The sequence below is a fragment of the Gambusia affinis genome, linkage group LG08 (assembly GCF_019740435.1).
Source record: "Gambusia affinis linkage group LG08, SWU_Gaff_1.0, whole genome shotgun sequence".
NCBI lineage: Eukaryota > Metazoa > Chordata > Actinopteri > Cyprinodontiformes > Poeciliidae > Gambusia > Gambusia affinis.
Window position 1 is genome coordinate 6,310,215 of NC_057875.1, and position 19,194 is coordinate 6,329,408.

At 35.8% G+C, this 19,194-nt stretch overlaps 1 protein-coding gene across 9 annotated transcripts in view; it reads right to left on the reverse strand.

The window, feature by feature from the left end:
* Positions 1 to 19,194, reverse strand: part of tjp1b (tight junction protein 1b) — a 111,481-nt gene that overhangs the window by 63,239 nt on the left and 29,048 nt on the right. Inside the window, exon 1 of one of the 9 annotated variants that reach the window (XM_044123596.1) lies at positions 9,872 to 10,382. The exons of the other annotated variants lie outside the window; for them this stretch is intronic. The gene's annotated coding sequence lies outside the window, so the exon portion shown is untranslated. Of the gene's footprint in view, positions 1 to 9,871; positions 10,383 to 19,194 lie in introns of those variants that run through there. 9 annotated transcript variants of the gene reach the window in all.

The window sequence follows — 19,194 nt, forward strand, 5'->3', positions numbered from 1 at the left end:
AGCTTTCACAATTTGTCACCTAAACACTAAACTTCAACACATTTACCGTAGTTAGGATTTTATGTGATAGACCCATAGGAAGGAAAATGTCATATTTTTATAGAAGTAGAAATCTAAAAAGTGCGATTAGCAACCTTTTGTCTCCTGGGCCAAAACTGTTATATTGAAATTGTACTACGGCCACAAAATAATTTTTTTTTTAATAAAAATGTTCTTGTCTATACTTAGAAACAAGAACAAGATTTGGTTCATTATTTATTTTAACAACTTTTGCTGTATTTACATTTTATTAGTTTTATAAAATTAATGAAATGCAGATTTTGATGCATCCACGTCTGATTTCCAGTAAAACCTGATGAACATTTAGAAAAATTATACTTTGTGTTGAACATTAAAATGTTCCATCTAAAAGAAAGAAAGAAAAAAAGAAAGACGCTGATTAAAATTTTTGTCCAAACACTGATAGTTTTCTCAGATATTTGGGATGGAGAGCTTCAACAGATTCTCAACTGTAACTGAATCCTTTTAACACAAATGTTTTCATGTGAAGCTTTTCTTGCAGCTCTGGCTGTATTTACGGTTTTTGTCCTGCTGGTATTGAACCAGTCTCAAGTCTTTTGCAGCAAGTTTTCTTCCAGTTTCATCCTTATTTTTAGCTCCATCCATCTTCCCATTACTCTGACAGGCTTCCTTGTTCCTGCTGATGATGATGGATCGAACCAGGGACAGCTGGTATAAGTGGGCTAGTAGGACTAAGCCCTCCCTGACATTTACAATAAAGTTGTTAAAATAAACAACTTAAAATGAAATACCTAAAAATAAATGCATTTTATAAATAATGCATCACATTTTATTAAATATTCAACAAACCTGGTGTCAAACCACCTGGGGAAAATCCCGGGGTCTTTCCTAAGGGCTAACTTCTGACAGCCCCATTCAGCCTTACTGTCTTGTACTAGCCACGCCCCATCGGTTCGCGGCTCATTGGGGCTAATTTTGGTCAGCCCGGGTCAGCCCGCTGCCACAGGATTCATCCAATCAGGATGGACTTGCCTCGAGCTCGAGTGTGTGTGGGCGTGGTTTGGCGTAGACCGAGTGCGAGCGATGGCGAGCAATATTAGCCTAAACGAGGTGGATTATTTAACCTTTTTGCATCTCAGAAAAGTTGTCAGAGTGAGACTCTCTTTAAATAAGGTAGGCCTCATTTAAAAACATATTGTATCTTGATTCATTTTATCAGTGTGATTGTATGGAAGCACATTGCTACAGAAGCGCACTGCTATCACGCAGGAAAAAAAAAATTCAGAGCACTATTATGTTATAACACGATATATATCTTGTTTAAACGTGATAGTTACTTAAAATAAGAAAACTATCACGTTTAAACAAGATACGTATCACGTTATAACATTATAGCGCTCGGAATATATATATATATATATATATATATATATATATATATATATATATATATATATATATATATATATATATACCGAAGTGGCTGACATCAGAAAATCCTACCAATGGCTGGAAAAAGCTGGACTGAAGGACAGCACAGAGGCCCTCATCATGGCCGCCCAGGAACAGGCCCTAAACACCAGAGCAATTGAGGCCCAGATCTACCACACCAGACAAGACCCAAGGTGTAGGTTGTGCAAGGAGGCCCCTGAGACAGTCCAACACATAACAGCAGGGTGCAAGGTACTGGCAGGGAAAGAATACATGGAACGACACAACCAAGTGGCAGGCATAGTGTACAGAAACATCTGTGCAGAATATGGACTGGAACCCCCAAGATCAAAGTGGGAAACACCCCCGAAGGTAGTGGAGAATGACCGAGCTAAGATCCTGTGGGACTTCCAGATCCAGACAGACAAAATGGTGAGGGCGAACCAACCAGACATAGTCGTGGTGGATAAACAACAGAGGAAAGCCGTTGTGGTGGATGTGGCAATACCAAGTGACTGCAACATCAGGAAAAAGGAGCATGAAAAACTAGAGAAATACCAGGGCCTAAGGGAGGAACTGGAGAGGGCCTGGAAGGTGAAGACCACAGTGGTGCCTGTGGTCGGGACCCTCAGGGCAGTCACCCCAAACTGGAACAGTGGCTACAACAGATCCCAGGAACAACATCAGACATCTCAGTCCAGAAATGTGCAGTCCTAGGCACAGCCAAGATACTGCGCAGAACCCTCAAGCTCCCAGGCCTCTGGTAGAGGACCCGAGCTAAGAGGAAGAAGAATCACCACCCGCGGTGGGTGAGAAACAAAAAAAAAAATATATATATATATATATATATATATATATATATATATATATATATATATATATATATAAAAGACATAAAAAAAGCCAAAACTCCTCAAGTGACAGTTTTAACACTGAAACTGGAAGACATTTTAAATATCCAAGTAAACAATGATTTTTTTATCAGCTGATTTTTATAAACATGTCACTCAACGTTGCATCAGTAAGAGAACACTTTCAGGATTACACGGGGCATTTTGGATCTGTCCACCAGAAAGCTGCAGCGCAGAAAGATGGAGCTTCTTTACGGTCCGGCTCAGCAGGATTTGGCATCACAAGGACAACTTACAAGGCTTCAGCCGTTTGAGATTTACTTACATTTGGCGTTTAGAGGGCATTGTGGCACAACACTTCTGGATTATCTGTTTTCCTTTGCATTTGAACAGGAGTTGGTTTACAACACTACTGCTTGCATGCTTTCTTTGTAAGAGCATACTGCATGATTGAACAGACAGAAGAATTCATCCCAAGGCAAATTTGAGCTTTTGTAGCACATGCAATCATTCTTGAACTCTAGTACTTCTTCTGAAAACACAAGATAACAACATTATCATAAAAGAGTTCATCAGTCTGCACAGGCATTGCTGAAAAAGTAGATGAAACTAGAGCGATTTCATCATACTAGTATTATGGTATAGAGTTCAAACAGGCAACAATTATTGTGCACTTAATCGCAGTTGGTGACATGAACCGAAGGTTACCCACATAAAATTCAGGGTGGCTTATTCTGAAACACACTCGGCTAAACCTCGTCCACTTAAACCTCAAGCGCTGCCTCATCATTGACTGATCGCTCCTTATAAAATACTGACATTTATGGGACTGTTCTTAAAGACTGCTGAAATGGCATCATTTGCATAGCCACATCCGTACTTCCATGGAAGAGAGTTGGGTTATTGTGTAGTTATGAAATGGTTTCTGAGTGGGAGAGAGGGCAAGCATGTAGGGCTGCAACTAATTATTATTTTACTAATTGATTATCCTGATGAATATTTTTGGTTAAAAAAATTGGCAAATTCTGAAAATATTTTATTAAACCACCTGTGTTTTTTTATATACAATATTAGAAATACATTGAAATACACAAATAATTCACCTTTAAGTAAGAAAATAAACATTTCATTGCCTAAAATTCAGCAACACAGCTTGATCATTTGTAGGAAAGGAAACATCTGCATGTTTAACAACATGTGGAAAAACTCACTCCTTTCTGTTTGACTTTATGTCAATACAGTGAAAGTTTGATTTATTGACTATTTTTTCAATTAACCAATTATTAATTGCACTGGAAAAGGTGATTTTTATAAGATTTTTTTATAGTTTGAACCAGGTGAAGCTAAAACTATGCCACTAGAAGAGTTCTGGGTAGAACATATTTACAGAAAAATAAGGTTTTTTATATTAAATACAAAATGTTTATATTTTTTGTACAATTTTGGCTTAATTACTGCTCTGACTTTTGTTGTACTTTTAGAAAATTGCCTTTCTAAAATGTCTCAATGCTTTATCTAATACTAAATTAGTTGATGATTATTTCAACAATCCAAATCTCTATTTCAAAGAGCCAAAAGAATCAGAAAGTTTGAAATCTGGGCTGGATTATTAAATGCTAAACAGGTTCTTTAAAACATAAACCTTTATTCTACTAGGGAAAACACAACATTTTGTATTTACTCTGTTAAACATTGGGATCCATTGGACAGAAATTAAAAAGCAATCATATACAGTTGGAATATTTTTACACTGATCACAAAATTATGATTACAAAAAAATTATAATAACTGGCAAAGTACAACTTGGGAGCTTACTGAAATAACTGACTATTTAAAATTTCATAACATATCACATAAAACTGGTTATATTTTATGAAATGAATCTGTGATTTTGTTTAAAGACAACTTTTGGATGAAGTATTCAGGGAGCAGCTACAAACAGCAGGTGTTGTTCCTAAAAGCTGGACTTTATATTCAGCTTTCGAACTTCTGAAAGGGCTGCAGTTTCCCGGTTTATATCCATTATACGACTGCTTACTCAGTCTGTCGCCTATTTGGAGCCAAACCCAAAGTACATTTTACTGCAAACCACGGCAAATAAAGCCCACAAAACCAATTGTGTTTTTCAGAAATTAAACTCAAGGTCTAATATTCACAGCTCAAAGTGACCAATGTCTATTTCCAGACTCCTCTTCTGGAGTCAGGGATCCTAAGCGGAGCCTCGTTGAGAACTGAGCGCATGAAGCAGGAAATCAGCTCCTGAACTCAATCAGCGCAAAGGAAGTTATCAGTGCTCCACACAAGAGAGCAGGAATGTGGAGATAAGCTGAGGCACCAACCTGCTCCCCGCCTCCTCCTCTTCATCACAGTGATGGAAATGAGGACAACTGAGCCAAAGAACAACAGAAATGATAAAGGATATTTCTGTTCCATTATAAAAAGGTGGTTCACGTTGAAATGTGACTGATGAAAGCCCGCACCCTGATAATTTCACACCCCATGCACACAAAGATTTATGATGTACTTGATTTATACATGCAAAGCCTCTGTATTTGCAGGAGCTGTAGCCAGTATGGCAATGTGTACTCACAGATATCTACTGTGCAGAACATGGAGAGGGAAAGTCTTTGCTTGGTAATCCTTTAAAGGCACCCAAAGTACAGATCAATCACTTTTTCTGAAAATGCTAACTACATATGAAAGGTAAAGAAAAACAGTATACCAATCCTTATTTTCACCAAAACCATTGTCAATTACAAATATTAATATTTACTCTCAGAGAGCTGCCATTTTAAAACTACTGACAACAAAAGCTTAGCAGACAAAACTACTTGTAAAAAGAGTTGTTTTTTCCAATTGAGCCAATGAGGCATAAATTTAGTAAATGAGCAGAAGTAAAATTGTGCAAACCTATTTATTAATGACAGAAGTAAACACCCTAAATAGCACTGAAGCTTGAAATGTGTAGTAGTAGCCAACTACTGGACTATTCCCAGTATTTTCTGAACACAAAAGGCATAAAACCCATCTGTTGGTTAAAGTATCCACACCAAAAACAATATCACACAAACCATTTTATCCACTTTTTACAACTTTCCACTCATTTTAATTACATAAACATTTGCCTTTATCTTGCAGGGGTTCTGCAGGTTTGACCAACTGAAATTTAAGACCATTATGAATTGAATTTAAAGCCTGTATAACAACCGAAATGTACAAAAGGAGACTGCATATTTTGTAAATGTTAGTGCCAAGATTTTTTGACCAGAATGAATGTAGCATTGTAGAAAAACAATGCTACAGAGACGAACTAGCAATAAATTTTCACTTACCCACGATAGAGGCAAAAAGCTAGCTAGCAAAGGTATTTAGCAGCTAGTTAGCAGCATCCTATTAGAAATATAAACTACATAGAATATACAACATAAAATAGTGTCCCGCCACAAAATTTAAGACCTGTCATTAATGTATTTAAGGCCAACTCACATTTTTAATCAAATTTAAGACATTTTAACGTCTTAATTGTAGACAAGATTTTCTAAGGACGCGTGGAAACCTTGTGCTGAGATGCACCAATAACACTTTTACTGTTCAACACAAACTTCCTTTTTTCTATAAGGCATGACTTCTCTATACAAATTTTAAAAAAGGGTTTTAAAACATAAAACACATTGGCCAATATGAGATTGTCTTTGATAATTCAGTAAAAGCAGCACAGATTTATAACATGCACAGAATTTTCCAAAACACTTATAAATGACTTAATCCAATTTATTTAATTTTAAACAGAAGCAATACCAATTGGTGCACTTTTTAAGCATCAAAAGGAAATGAAGGAATGATAAAATGCTCCCAATTTGTGCACTAAAGTAAGTAAGTATATGTGACATAAATGTTTCCCAAACATTTTAATCGACAGCTTGGACTTTAGCAAAAACCAGAAATTAGCATCACGAGTTGTCCAACATTATCTGGAGTTGTTTTCTTGCATCCTCTATCTAGACAATAACATCAGTTAATAATTCAAATTAAGGATGCAAGATATTGAATTTTTGGTCGATATCCGATATGCAGATATACTAAAACTCAATAACCAATATCAGTACCAAACTTATTTTCCCATACCTACTAATTGAGACTATATAGCTTTCTCTGGAGAAAGCAATATAGTTTTAAAATACTGCATTAAACTACCAGTACTGAGTTAAAATACTGCATTATCTTTGTCAGTTTACCCTGCTACCAAATGTAAATGCTAAAAAGGAGGCTGAAAATGATGTAACACTTTCAACTTGCATTATGTTTAATGTCAAATTTATTCGGATCAGTTGTGCATTAATACTGAACAGTTTCTTATGATGTTGAGCTGTGCTCCAGGCATCATTGTCACTGGTTTGTCATGTAAAAACAATGCCTTTTAAATAGGTGAATATCTGATGTCTCATATAAAATTTTACAGCTTATATCAGCCGATACCGATACCGCACCGATAATATCGTGCATCCTTAATTCAAATGAATAGTGTGGATCATGTTCTGCTAAACAATAACAACTAAGTCATGCTGCATAAACAAGTAATAAAAAGAAGGAAGTTTAGATCCCATGCATCAATACTCTCCACTAACGCAGTGTTTCCATCTCATTAGGACATTTGTTGTCACAAGCGAATGGATAAGCGAGACAGCTTCTATAAATACACACAACTCCAAAGCTGCAGTCAGTCAAATTTATCTGAACTAGGCAAAATATCAGATCCTTTTGCCCTTCAAAAAACCATGATGACTCAGATGACGGCTGCTTGGGGCAACGTGATTTACAGGCCAACATGTCTGAGTGCCCTTCAGCAGCCATACATTTTCTTCCTCTCAGGTGACGCGTTTACCTGAATTATTCCCTAAACCAGCGTTGCGAACAGAATGATTTCTGAAGGGCTGAGGGTGGAGGGATCTTAATCAGAAATTAGAACATCTAATTACAGCCACAAATATCATCTGCAGTGTGCCCCATTCACTTCATTTGACACATCTATTAACCATGCCCAGCTGCTGCTTCATGCAGCATTACAAACATGATGCTAGTGATGAGACATTTTAGTCACGGCCCTGAAGGGGGGCTAATGCTGAGAAGGAGAGAATGGTGAATCATCAAACTTCAACTGATCACACTACCTGCAAGATTCAATGTAATGTACCGACTTTTTGTGTATCAAATCTAACAGAGGTCTGCTGTAAACCATTAGCATCACTGCAAAAGTACAAAATCTTACAAAGTATTTTTTACGTTTCTAGTGCAAAAATCTTAGTACCGTACACATACAATAAGACAAAACTACCTCATAAGTAACTTCTAAGCAAGATATTGGAGCTTGTTTTAAGCAAATAATTCCTTAATATTGATGAAAAAGTATCTAGTAGTTGGTAGATTTTTTTACCTATAACATTGGAAAATAGTCTCGTTATAAGTGAAATAATCTGCCAGTGGAACTAGAATTTTTTCATCAAAATAAAGAAATTATTGACTTCAAACAAGTTCATATATATTGCAGAAGTTACTTTTAAGTTGTCTTATTTCAAGGGAACTGAGATAATTGCTCTAGAACAGGGGTGCCCAAAATCGGTCCTCAAGAGCCGGCATATTGCATGTTTTAGTTCTCTCCCTGCACCAATTCACTTTGTTGTGAAGTCTAAAGTTTTAATATCTACAATTTCTCTTTCTATAGTGTTACATTTTAGTGCTAGCACAAACCACCCACAGCTAAATAGGAAAATTTCTAAATCAAGCTACAGTTGAGCTCAAAGTTATTCATACTTCCTGGCAGTTTTAAATCTAAAATATTGCATGAACTTCAACAATATTTCTTTCAACAGGAGGTAATAAGTATTTTTGATGGCCCAGACAGAGCTCTGGCTTGAAACTGTGAAGGGAGCTAAAGATTAAGGTGATGGAAAAGAGGCCTTCCAACCTCAAAGGTCTGGAATTTATCACCATAAATAAATCTTGAAAGTACGAGCGCAAACAGGCAAAAAGTTGGTCAGCAAAAAAAGGTTTGGTTTCTCCAATGCCAATAAAGATGTTCATTTGGAAGTGTATAAATGGTTTCTTATGAGCCATTCGTTATTAAAACCTTAATAAAAAACTTATCAAAACTGAAGCAGTTTTAAAATAGTTTCAACTCTTGAGAGCTATTTGTTTCATTTCCTGTCACAAACAAACTTCTGGTTTAAACGGAAATAATTTTAAATGCAAATGAGAAGTCTTGACCAAGGACACCAAAACAGTCGGAAGAGAGGAAGCTTGAATCAAAATCACATCCTTCTTATTCTAATGATTACTGAGTGGAGTATGTATACGGTACATTTCACCATAACTTCGTAAATAAAATTTTTTCCTCAAAAATTATAGTCCTTTTACTTGGTTTTATTATCTCCCAAGACATCCTGGCCTGATTTCACAAACCAAAATTCTTGGTTGAATAAAAATTATTTTCCATCTAAACATAGAAGGCACGTGGATAATTTATGGCTCAGCTATACACTTGTCCTCCTGTGATATTATAAATTATCTGCTAGAACTATTAGACTAAACGTTAGTGTGCACACGAGAAAGTTTAACATAATTGAAATAGCTTTGATAACTGTAAAATAATAAATAAGAGTGGAAAAACAATAAATTAAATGTTTAAACGTTAATAATATTTTAATAATATTTTCATTTGAGGGGTTTGCAGACAGCAGTTCTAATCACAATTACCAGTTATGACTAATTTATAAACACCGTCATAAAGTGACAAAATATCATATCAATAAGAATAGCAATATTAGCATTCCACAGGTGATAACAGCTGCCTAATGTTTCCATCATATCGGAAATGAGCTGTCCTTGGTAAGCCAAACAGACATAGTAGCCCGCATGAAGCTGACGTGACAACATTATATATGAAATTTCCCAGAAAGTTATGCCACATTAAAGACAGTTAGCTTAACCATAACAACCACACTGGTTTTGAATAACGGAACAAGGTGAGCAACCACATCACCTTCCGTTCATCGCTGAAACACGAAGCAAGCCCCGTTTCCAGCAGCTGACTGACTCCGTGTTCCCACTCTCACCGACTCCTAATAAATTTTCTTGCACCCTCTTTTATACAACCCTCCTTGGGATAAATCAAGCCCCTAACTGGCCGACATTTTGTTCTAGAAGGCTAGGCTAGCTCCCAGTCGCTAACAGTACCTGGACGCGCTTTTATTTTAACAGCCAGTCCGAGCGATGACAGCAGGGATGAGGGGGAGGTTATGTCTTAACATGACTCCCTTGTGGAAGCTCAAAGCTAAAAACAGCCGAGGGAGGGTTGTTGTTGTTGTTGTTGTTGCTGGTGGTGGTGATTTCACTGAGGGATAACGGTCGCTAGCGCGCGGATGCAGTTAGTTAGCCGCGAGGTGGCTAAGTTACCTCGGCTTGCTCTGGACCGTTATCGCCCGCTTGCTGTACCCGGAGGGAAGGAAAGGGAATAGCTCCAGTTCGCCCCGAAAGGTATCGTGAAACCCATAAAAACAAAAAAACCCATTCACCTTCGGAACTGCAATGGTGTCCGCGGCGTGCTTGTGGAGGTCTCACAGAGGAGGAAAGGGTCTCCAGAGCAGCAGCAGCCGCCGCACTGCAATGGCAGGCAGTGGATGAAGCCTTCCTTCTCCACTCCAACCCCCGCTCCGCGCTCGCGTTTCGGCTGCCTTCTCCGCCGCGGTGACAGTGACGGGCTGGCTCGGAAGAAACCATTCCCGTTTGTTCGCGGGGGAGAGAGCAGGGAAGGGATGCAGCAGGCGGAGGGTTGTAGGATGTCCACAGCAGCAGAAGCAGCGGCATGGAGCGCCATTCCACCGAGAGAGCAAAAACAACGGAGGAAAAATAATCTATGGATGATCTCCGCTCCCAATATGGAAGGAGGAATGGAACCGGCTGTTCATTATGTCATCGATTCCAATAGATCCATTAATAAGGAATATTTCATACAGACAGAATGGGCTTATTACTCCTTAAAACTGCAGTATGCAACTTTTATTAAATATATGGGTTTTTTAACATATGTGTTAAACCTGTCACAAAGTTTTGTCAATATGAGCAGAGAAGGGTAGTAACTAGTTACATTTACTCAAGTACATTTACTTCAGTAACTTTTTGGAAAAGTTAAGAGTATTTTTACATGAGTAATTTTATTAAGAAGTATTGCTACTCTTACTTAATGTTTTAACCAAACATTCACCAGACACAGACACACACCTGGAATTTTGTTAGTTTCATAAGTTTTCATTGAAAAAAATGATTTAGAAACATTTTCTTTTGCCCGATTTTGTTGTTCTTTGTTTCTTATATGAATTATTGTCATTTGTGTCCTTAAAAACCAAACTTACTTTTATATTGAAAAAATATATATTTCTGCTTGAATTTATCTATTTGCATTAATTGACTTCATTAGTCTCCAGAAAACCAGGATGTACATCTAACTTTATAAGTTTCTGTCTATCTAATGACATCACTTAAAAATATTAAATTAGACGTTAGGATTAGTTGCTCAGTAGTTACTTTATCAAATACTTTTTTAGCCTTACTTGAGTAATTTCTTGGATGGCTACTTTTTTATTTTTACAACATCAAAAAAATTAGTGCAACTCTTACTTGAATATAAAAACAAAATGTTTATCTTCAAGTGGAATAACAAACCTCAGCATACAACCAGACCTGGAACAGATTAGAAAAGATAATATTTTTGTTTTACAAAGGCCTAGTCAAAGTCCAAAATTAAATCCAAATGAGTATTTGTGGTAAGACTTGAAAAGTGAACCTAGCCTCTTTGAAGTAATACTGACCACTCTATTTATTATATTAGTTTCATTCAGCCAGCTGCACACACATTCATACACTAAATGTCCATATCCATAAATTCTCTTGCCCAAGAGTATGAGGGCATATGATTGACAGGGAAGTTAGAGTCAAACCCACAATGGCAATGCAATTTTTTTCACAATGTGCTACATTATTGAGTCAAAAATAAAATGTTTTGATGCTTAAAGCTGGTAGAGACACAATTCGGTTCAGTTTATTTACATAGCGCCAATTCACAACAAATATTTACAAAAAATATTTTAAATTTAATCATACATACAACCCAATTGATCCTAGTTATCAATCAGTGCATTAACATCAATTTATGATTAACAGTATGTGAACAGTCTTGCGCAGCACAAAAGACTTGCGGCAAACGGTGTTTCTGCAAAATATTGACTCAGTTTCACCTTCTACATTTTATTAATACAAAACTTCTAAATCCAAGTATATTTTTCTTCCATTTTACAATTATTCACCATTGTGTTTTCACAATACCACTAGTTAAAGTTTAATAAATAAAAAAACAGAAGGGGTGCCATCACTTTCCGGCACTGCAGTAAAGCTTTATCTGATGATGGGATAGATATTATTATTATTATTATTATTATTATTATTATTATTATTATTATTATTATTATTATTATTATTATTATTATTATTATTATTATGCATTATGAAAACAGAAAATAGGTTATTGGCTTAAAAACATGAAGTTAATGGTTAGAAAGCTTTAAGATATGTTTTATACTATACATCTTTGAAAGCATTGAGTATTTTTATTTTACCTGCATTTATGTCTGTAAAAAACTAACTGATGCAAAGCACATTCCACATGCAAAACAAATGATAAAAGATTCAGTATCGACATCATTTTTAGCGAATGTGAATTTTTTTTATACACAAAGCAGAGGTACATTACTCAAGTAGTAATGACATGCTGCAGAAGGTAATTTAAAATTCAGAGGATAGAATTAGAATCCAGCCCACAGTCACGATGCTCAATACTCCGTCCCAAGGGGCGCACAGATTTAATCAATATACAGTATAATGTAAATTGTGCAATGCACCAAACCTCACTCTCTGGACTCTCTCGTGCATGTTAGTTGTTTTTTTATTATTATTTGGTGCTGGATTTTCCAGATCAGGCTATTTTTTTGCAGCAGCAGCTTCTTCTTCTTCTTCTGTTGGGTTGTATTTTATCACTCTAAGACTGCGTGACCGTTCTTGTCAACTCTACCTGTGGTACTAATGAGCCCAGAAGAAGAAAGAGAGCCTGAATGTAATGCTGAAGGAGCGCTAAGGTTGCTGACGTTAGGACATTAGAGCAAAGTCCGCTGGAGGATCGAGAAGAGGACGCAAGGGGACCGGCGGCATCTTGAATGGAAGACTGTGAGATGACCAAGGTCATGAGAATTAGATAAACAAGGGCAGGCAGAAATATCCTGGGGAAAAACAAAGAATGATGTACAGCAGCTGTGGAGGGTATGCATTTAATGAAGCTCAAAGGAGGGGAGAGTAATGTAGAAATGTACTGGATCCATACCAGATTTATTTTGTTTTTGCTTTTTTGTCACTTTTATACACCAAAACTGCCCCCGACTCTTATTATGTCGCAGAGTTGGACAGTAACTAGCTACATTTACTTGAGTAACTGTAACTGATGAGTATTTTTTACTTTTACTTGAGTAATTTTATTATGATGTATCGCTACTCTTACTTGAGTAAATTATGTTGATACTCTACCTACTGTGAGTAACTTCACTGAAGATCAAATTTTATTTTACCTAAAACTTCAACAAACACAAATACACATCTGCAGTTTTTGTTAAAATTTCATCAGTTTTATATTAAAAGAAACTGATTAATAAAAGTTTCTTTTGCATGATGCTGTAACTATGTTATTTAAGTGAATTATTTTCATTTTGAATTTCCACATAACTGCATATTTTGGTCCATCCGATGATGTAATTTTTAAATATTAAATGATTACTTACTCAGTAGGTGAGTACTCTTTTTTTATTTTTTTTACCATATACTTTTTTACTCTTACTTGAGTAATTCCTTGGATGGTTACCTTTTACTTTTACTTGAGTAAAAATATGTTGAAGTATTTCTAGTCTTACTTTAGTAAAATATCTGGATACTTTACCCAATGTGAGGTGACTTCACTGAATGAAGAACAAACATGTTTTAACCAAATATTCACCACAAAATTCGTCACAAAACATGTCTGCAGACATGCACCTGCAATACGTCACAAAACAGATAGTCTGTGACAAGATTGATCGATCTCCACCTCACGAGGCGGGTCTTAGCGCTGTCAATCAACCTCAAGTACTCGTGGCTCAATTTGCTAGAGGTGAAGAAACAACTTACAATTTATCTACTGTCATCGTTGACCGTGCTAATAAGCCTTAGCATTCACAAAAGTCTCTGCTAACTGTAGCATAGCGCCACACAGATAGTGATTGACAGCGCTAAGACCCGCCTCCTAACTCTGATTGGTTGTTTTTAGTTAGAATCGTGAGAAGGCAGAGGAGCTCGATTTTTTCACAGGTTATCTGTCTCATAACTTACCATCATTACGTAGTGACAGATTCATATGGAAAAAATATTATTTTATAAAAGTTACATACTGCACCTTTAAGTGTGACATAAAAGCAAAAAAAACAAGAGGGTGAACCTTATTATGAATCCACAGGACTTGTACCTCTTCCTCTACAATTTCCCGTATAAAATTTACAATTAAACATTAAAGATGACCAGATAATGACAATCGTTACCTCAAGCAACTCAATTTTCAGAGCATTTCACAAAACCAAACATCAATCAGGTTGTATAACCTTCCTAAAAGCACATAAACGTGATTTTTTGCTGCTATCTGCGAGGCACTGAGCTCTCTTTATGTATTTCTCTTGAAGCCCTTGAAACACCCTCTGTCGCTGCTACGGCAGTGTTTGCATCACTGCCTTCAACAGCACAGAGGGAGTTTCACATGCCACAAAGAAGAAAAATGCAGCTTCCTTTTTCCCATCAGCACTTTTAAGGAACACCGCATGGATCCAAATTGGAGTAAAACTGCAGGAACAAATCACACGAGTGGAATTAGAAATTCACAGCGGGTCGGGTTTTACAGTGCGTAGCCCCTGACAGAGAGTGAGTCACCTCTCGGCTGCGCAGGTCGTGAAAAACAGCCGACTAAGCAAAGGTTGGCATGGTGTCTATGAGCTTTCATGACTGCGCCCATGCAGTGCCACAGAATATACCGAACATGCATCTGGAGGATCATGGGAAAAACTATTTATTTCCTCCAACTTCAGTGCGAGACATATTTCTGCAACATAGCTGCAAGATGACACCAGAAAACATTATGCTTCCTCAGTTGTTGCCCAGTGTAATCCTGTAATGGATTTAGCTGTCCACTGTTCAAAGTCTCATATTTCTGTGATTACTGTGTTGTCCTCCGTCAGCCTCCCTGACCTCCAGCGGGCGAGGTCGCCGCGGTGACATGACAACACACTCAGCTCAGAAAAGAGAGAGAGAGGCTTTGCAAAGCCACGCGATTAAAAAGTGCAGCTGAACTTAAAGAAATCTCAGCGTCCAGCAGAAATCAAAGGGTGGAGCTTTTAAAGTCAGGAGCAAGGTTGTTATAGTTAACTAAATAAAGCAAAATAACAAAAACTGAAATTGGGAAACATTTTTGCTAATTGAAATAAACAAAAAAAAAACTATCACTACTGGTTTATAAAACTAAACATACTGAAATTACAGAAAAGTTGGATTGTAATTAGTTACATTTACTGAAGTAACTTTTTTGAAAAAATGTACATTTAGGAGAATTTTTACTACATTGTGCTTTTTATTTTTACTTTAGTAATGTTATTATGATGTAATGAGAGTAAAATTTTCTGATTTTCTACCCACTGTATATAAAACAAACATGTTTCAACCAAAAACTCACCAGACACAAACACGCACCCGCAGTTTTAGTTAAACTTTTTAATAGAAAATAACTGATTTGGAAAATTTTTATTTTGCCTGATTTTTTCATTTTCGGCATTAAAATACCTAAATTTCACTTAACTTTATAATTTGGTTTGTCTGATTATGTACTTTTTACATATTAAATTATCAATAATACGATCAGTTATTATGTACTTCAGTAAATATTTTACCAAATACTTTTTTTACTCTTATGGGAGTAATTTCTTGTATAGCTACTTTTTACTTTTACTTGAGTGAAAATATATTGATGTATTGCTACTCTTACCAGAGCACAAGAGGCAACCTTGACAAATTAAAGTGCGTTTACAGATTTGAAATGGTGTTTATGAAGAAAGTCAACATAACATTCAAATTTCACACAGAAAGACCCTTGTTGGATTTATCTTTATAAGGCATCAATTTTGTAGTTTAACCCAAGAAATTATCCAGTACAAAATGTTTTTCCATTCATGCACTGTAAAAACACAAAATCTTACAAAGTATTTTTGGCCTAGTACACTTAAGTAAGACAAAACTAACTCGAAAATAATTTTCAAGTAAATAATTCATTAATATTGATGAAAAAGTTCTAGTTTCACTGTTAGATTATTTCACTAACAGCGAGACATTTTTCCCATTTAATAATAAGTGAAATAATCTGGCACTGACATTTTTTCATCAATATTAAGGAATTATTTACTTAAACTTCTACTACATCTTGCTGAAAAAGTTACTAGTAATTTAGCTTTGTCTCATTTGAAGTGCACTCAAATATTTGTTCTAGAAGTAACACCTGCATGTTTTTGCAGTGTAACTGTGACTTTAAATGCATTTTCCAATAGTTGTATAATAAAAAGCAGATCGCTATAACTGAGATGTTTATGCTGTGAACACAAACATTTTTACAGACAAAGCACAAAGCTGCAATTACTGTGCTTTGAGTCCATGTAAAAGGAAAATAATATTTTTTTTCTCCCAGAATCCCCTAAATGAACCCATAATCTCTCTTTCTTTTTTCCCACCAACAGCTGAGCGCTCGAACACATCAGGCCTGCAGATCACATGACCGAGCAACATCCAAATCCTGCCTGGATCAAGTGACTTGGCTGCAGCAGCAAAGAAGCAATCACATGAGTATTTTTTAACACAAAAAAGGAAAGCCTAATAAAGATGAACAATTCCAATCAGTTAACATCTACAGATGTTGTGACTGGAGAGTTAAACAATTTAGAAGAAAAAATATATTTATCCTGTTCTGATTGCAGTGCTGACAATGAAGCAGAGCAGAAATTAATTTACAAACATTAAAAAATGGCTTGATAGTAACAGATTATCCTAAAGTATTGGTAAAATGAAGTTTATGATGTTTTGTAGCAGTAAAAAAAGTGCTGATGAACAATTACTTGCCTGAGAGGATATTAAAAAAAACTAAAGAAATTAAGTCTTTTGAGGTTCTCATTCATTCTGAATATTAAATGAATCATAAAAAGTTAATATATACAAAACTATTTCCTTTTTAAATAACAGAAATAGTAAAAAATAAAATAAAAATCAGTGCTAATGCACAATTACTTGTTAGAAGAAATGTAAAAAATCAAAAGGAATTAAGTTTTTTGTGTGTTCTCAATTATTCTGAATCTTATATAAATCACATAAAAAGTTAAGATATACAAAACTATCTCTGTTATAAATAGGTTAAAACAATTATTAAACAAAAAGGCCTTGTATATTTTGTATAGCTCCCTGAGTTTTCAATATCTGATACATTGTGGGGAAGTGTAGTACTTGATAAAAACACAAAAACATAAAATTTTTCATTTACAGAAGAGTGTTGTTAGAGTGGAAATGGATACAAAAATTACACAAGCCCAATATTTAAATAAACTTATTTAAACTTCATGAATTGATTCAGTAGAATATGTTAAATGTAGATACAAAGTGCATATATTTTTTTTCTTACCACATCATATTCAAAATAAATTTGCAAAAAGGGAACGCAAATACAACTTAAAAGGACGTGATATTTTCAAGAAATGTAATTTAAAATCTACATCAAAAGATGCTATTCAGTTAAAGGTGTCAGTTCATGGAGGTACAGCAAACTAAATTTATTCTTGTATTTAAAAGAAATTTAAAAAGCACTTTGATGAAGTGTGATGTTTGTTTTTGAAATATGTCTGTAATAGATTTCTGAGTTGAATTTCTAATTTTCTCTTTTTATACTCTTAGTTTATACTTCCTTTTGCTCTTTTTCATTCATGAATTCTTTTAGTTATTACTTTAAACATACATATTTATCACTGAGTGAATGAAATAAAATCTAAAAATGAAATGAGAGTGAAAACCTTTGAAAGCAGTCAATTTCTGATCACTCAAACTACAATTTTGCAGACGGCCACCTGAAACTGAAAGCAGCAGATTAGTTTTATTTCCTGAATAGCAAAAAAATAAAATGCAAACTCAGGCACAACGTGAACCATCTTGTAAATTACCACATAAACTTGAATAATGATGTTGCCATAATCCTGAAAAACAAGACCTTCAAACAAGGCCTTCAAATTATTCCATAAAAGGTTATCTATTTTTGGAGAGCACAGCTCCGGATGCGAATGAGGCAATTTCAGGCCTTGGTGGTCTTGGATCAGAGGGTCCCTTTGGATCCAAAATAAAAGGAGCATTGGGGAGGCCGGCAGATGGGGAGGTAACAGAGACAAGAAGAAAGAAGGAAGAAAAATCACCCTGGGGTAATTTACCGCACTGCGCAAACAAGCCAGACAACACAATGAATCTCCTCTTCCCCTCTCAACTTAATTGGAAATTAATGTTTTATCACATGGACAGGTTGGCTTCCTGTTAAATATAATGAGAAAAAACAACAACAAAAACAAATGCAGTTCACATTTACTGAGCAGTCACTAGTGCTGGATCTCCAAAAAAAATACTGGATGTAAAACTTAATTAAACATGTTTGCGCCAGTGGTATAAAACTCAACTCAATCCACTGTTTCCAAAAAAATCCTGCATTTAAATACTCCTGTCAACTCACTCAAAATTAATCTGATTTCTACATGTTCGAGCAGATTCACCCCCTCTTTTCTGTTTATGGAGAACCCCATTAAAATGTTTTGATTCCCTGTGGTTCTGAGCGTTTTGGTAGTTAAACTCTGCCCTCTGCAGGACTTCAGCTGAACACATCTAATTCATGTCAGGCCTGACAGAGACGAAGCCCTGCAGGAGGAAATCTGTGAAGGAAATCACTCGTGGTGGCGCTAATGCAGTCGTGAGAAGAGCCAGTCTGCCAAATTGAGCTCCAGCTGGCTGATGATATTCTGTGTGTTGATGAGGAGGAAGAGGACAAAAAGTTGGGTGTGTGTTTGCAGGGAAGGGATGCTCCTGAGCCTAAACAAGCATATGGTCCCTCCCAGGGCCTCGACGCAGCAACACGGCAGGCTGCACCGCTAATGCATTTTTTAAATGCACAGAAAGAGCTAACACTCCTTCCTTCCTTAAATTGTTTTGACTGTTTTTGTTTTATATAAAATAATATAACCTTTTTTTTTTTACGTAATAACATTCTAAGATAACATCTTATAGCGACCATTCAGGATTGTTTTGTTTAAAGGTTACAAACAGGTATTATCTTTATATTTTGTTGTAGATTCTGATTAGTTGGTTCTAGAAGCTAAAGCTAACAGCTAATGAAGAAGGGGACTAAAACAAAGTGAACTACTAACATCTTAAAACAACTCCAGTTCACAACACCATAGTGGCTAATTTCAGCATCATTTAATTAAATGTTAAACTCTTCCTGATGATTATGTACAACAGAAATTGAAGTTTGAGTCAGTGCACCACCAATCATCTTCCTGAATGAAACATATTTAAAGTGAAACATGGACAGATCTCTGTGTAATATAAAAAGTAAAGCACTACAAAAAGCAAAGCATACCACAGCAGCTTCAGTGGACCTAATATTTTGTTGTTTTTATGCTTTCAACATATAATAATATTAATAATTACAATGATT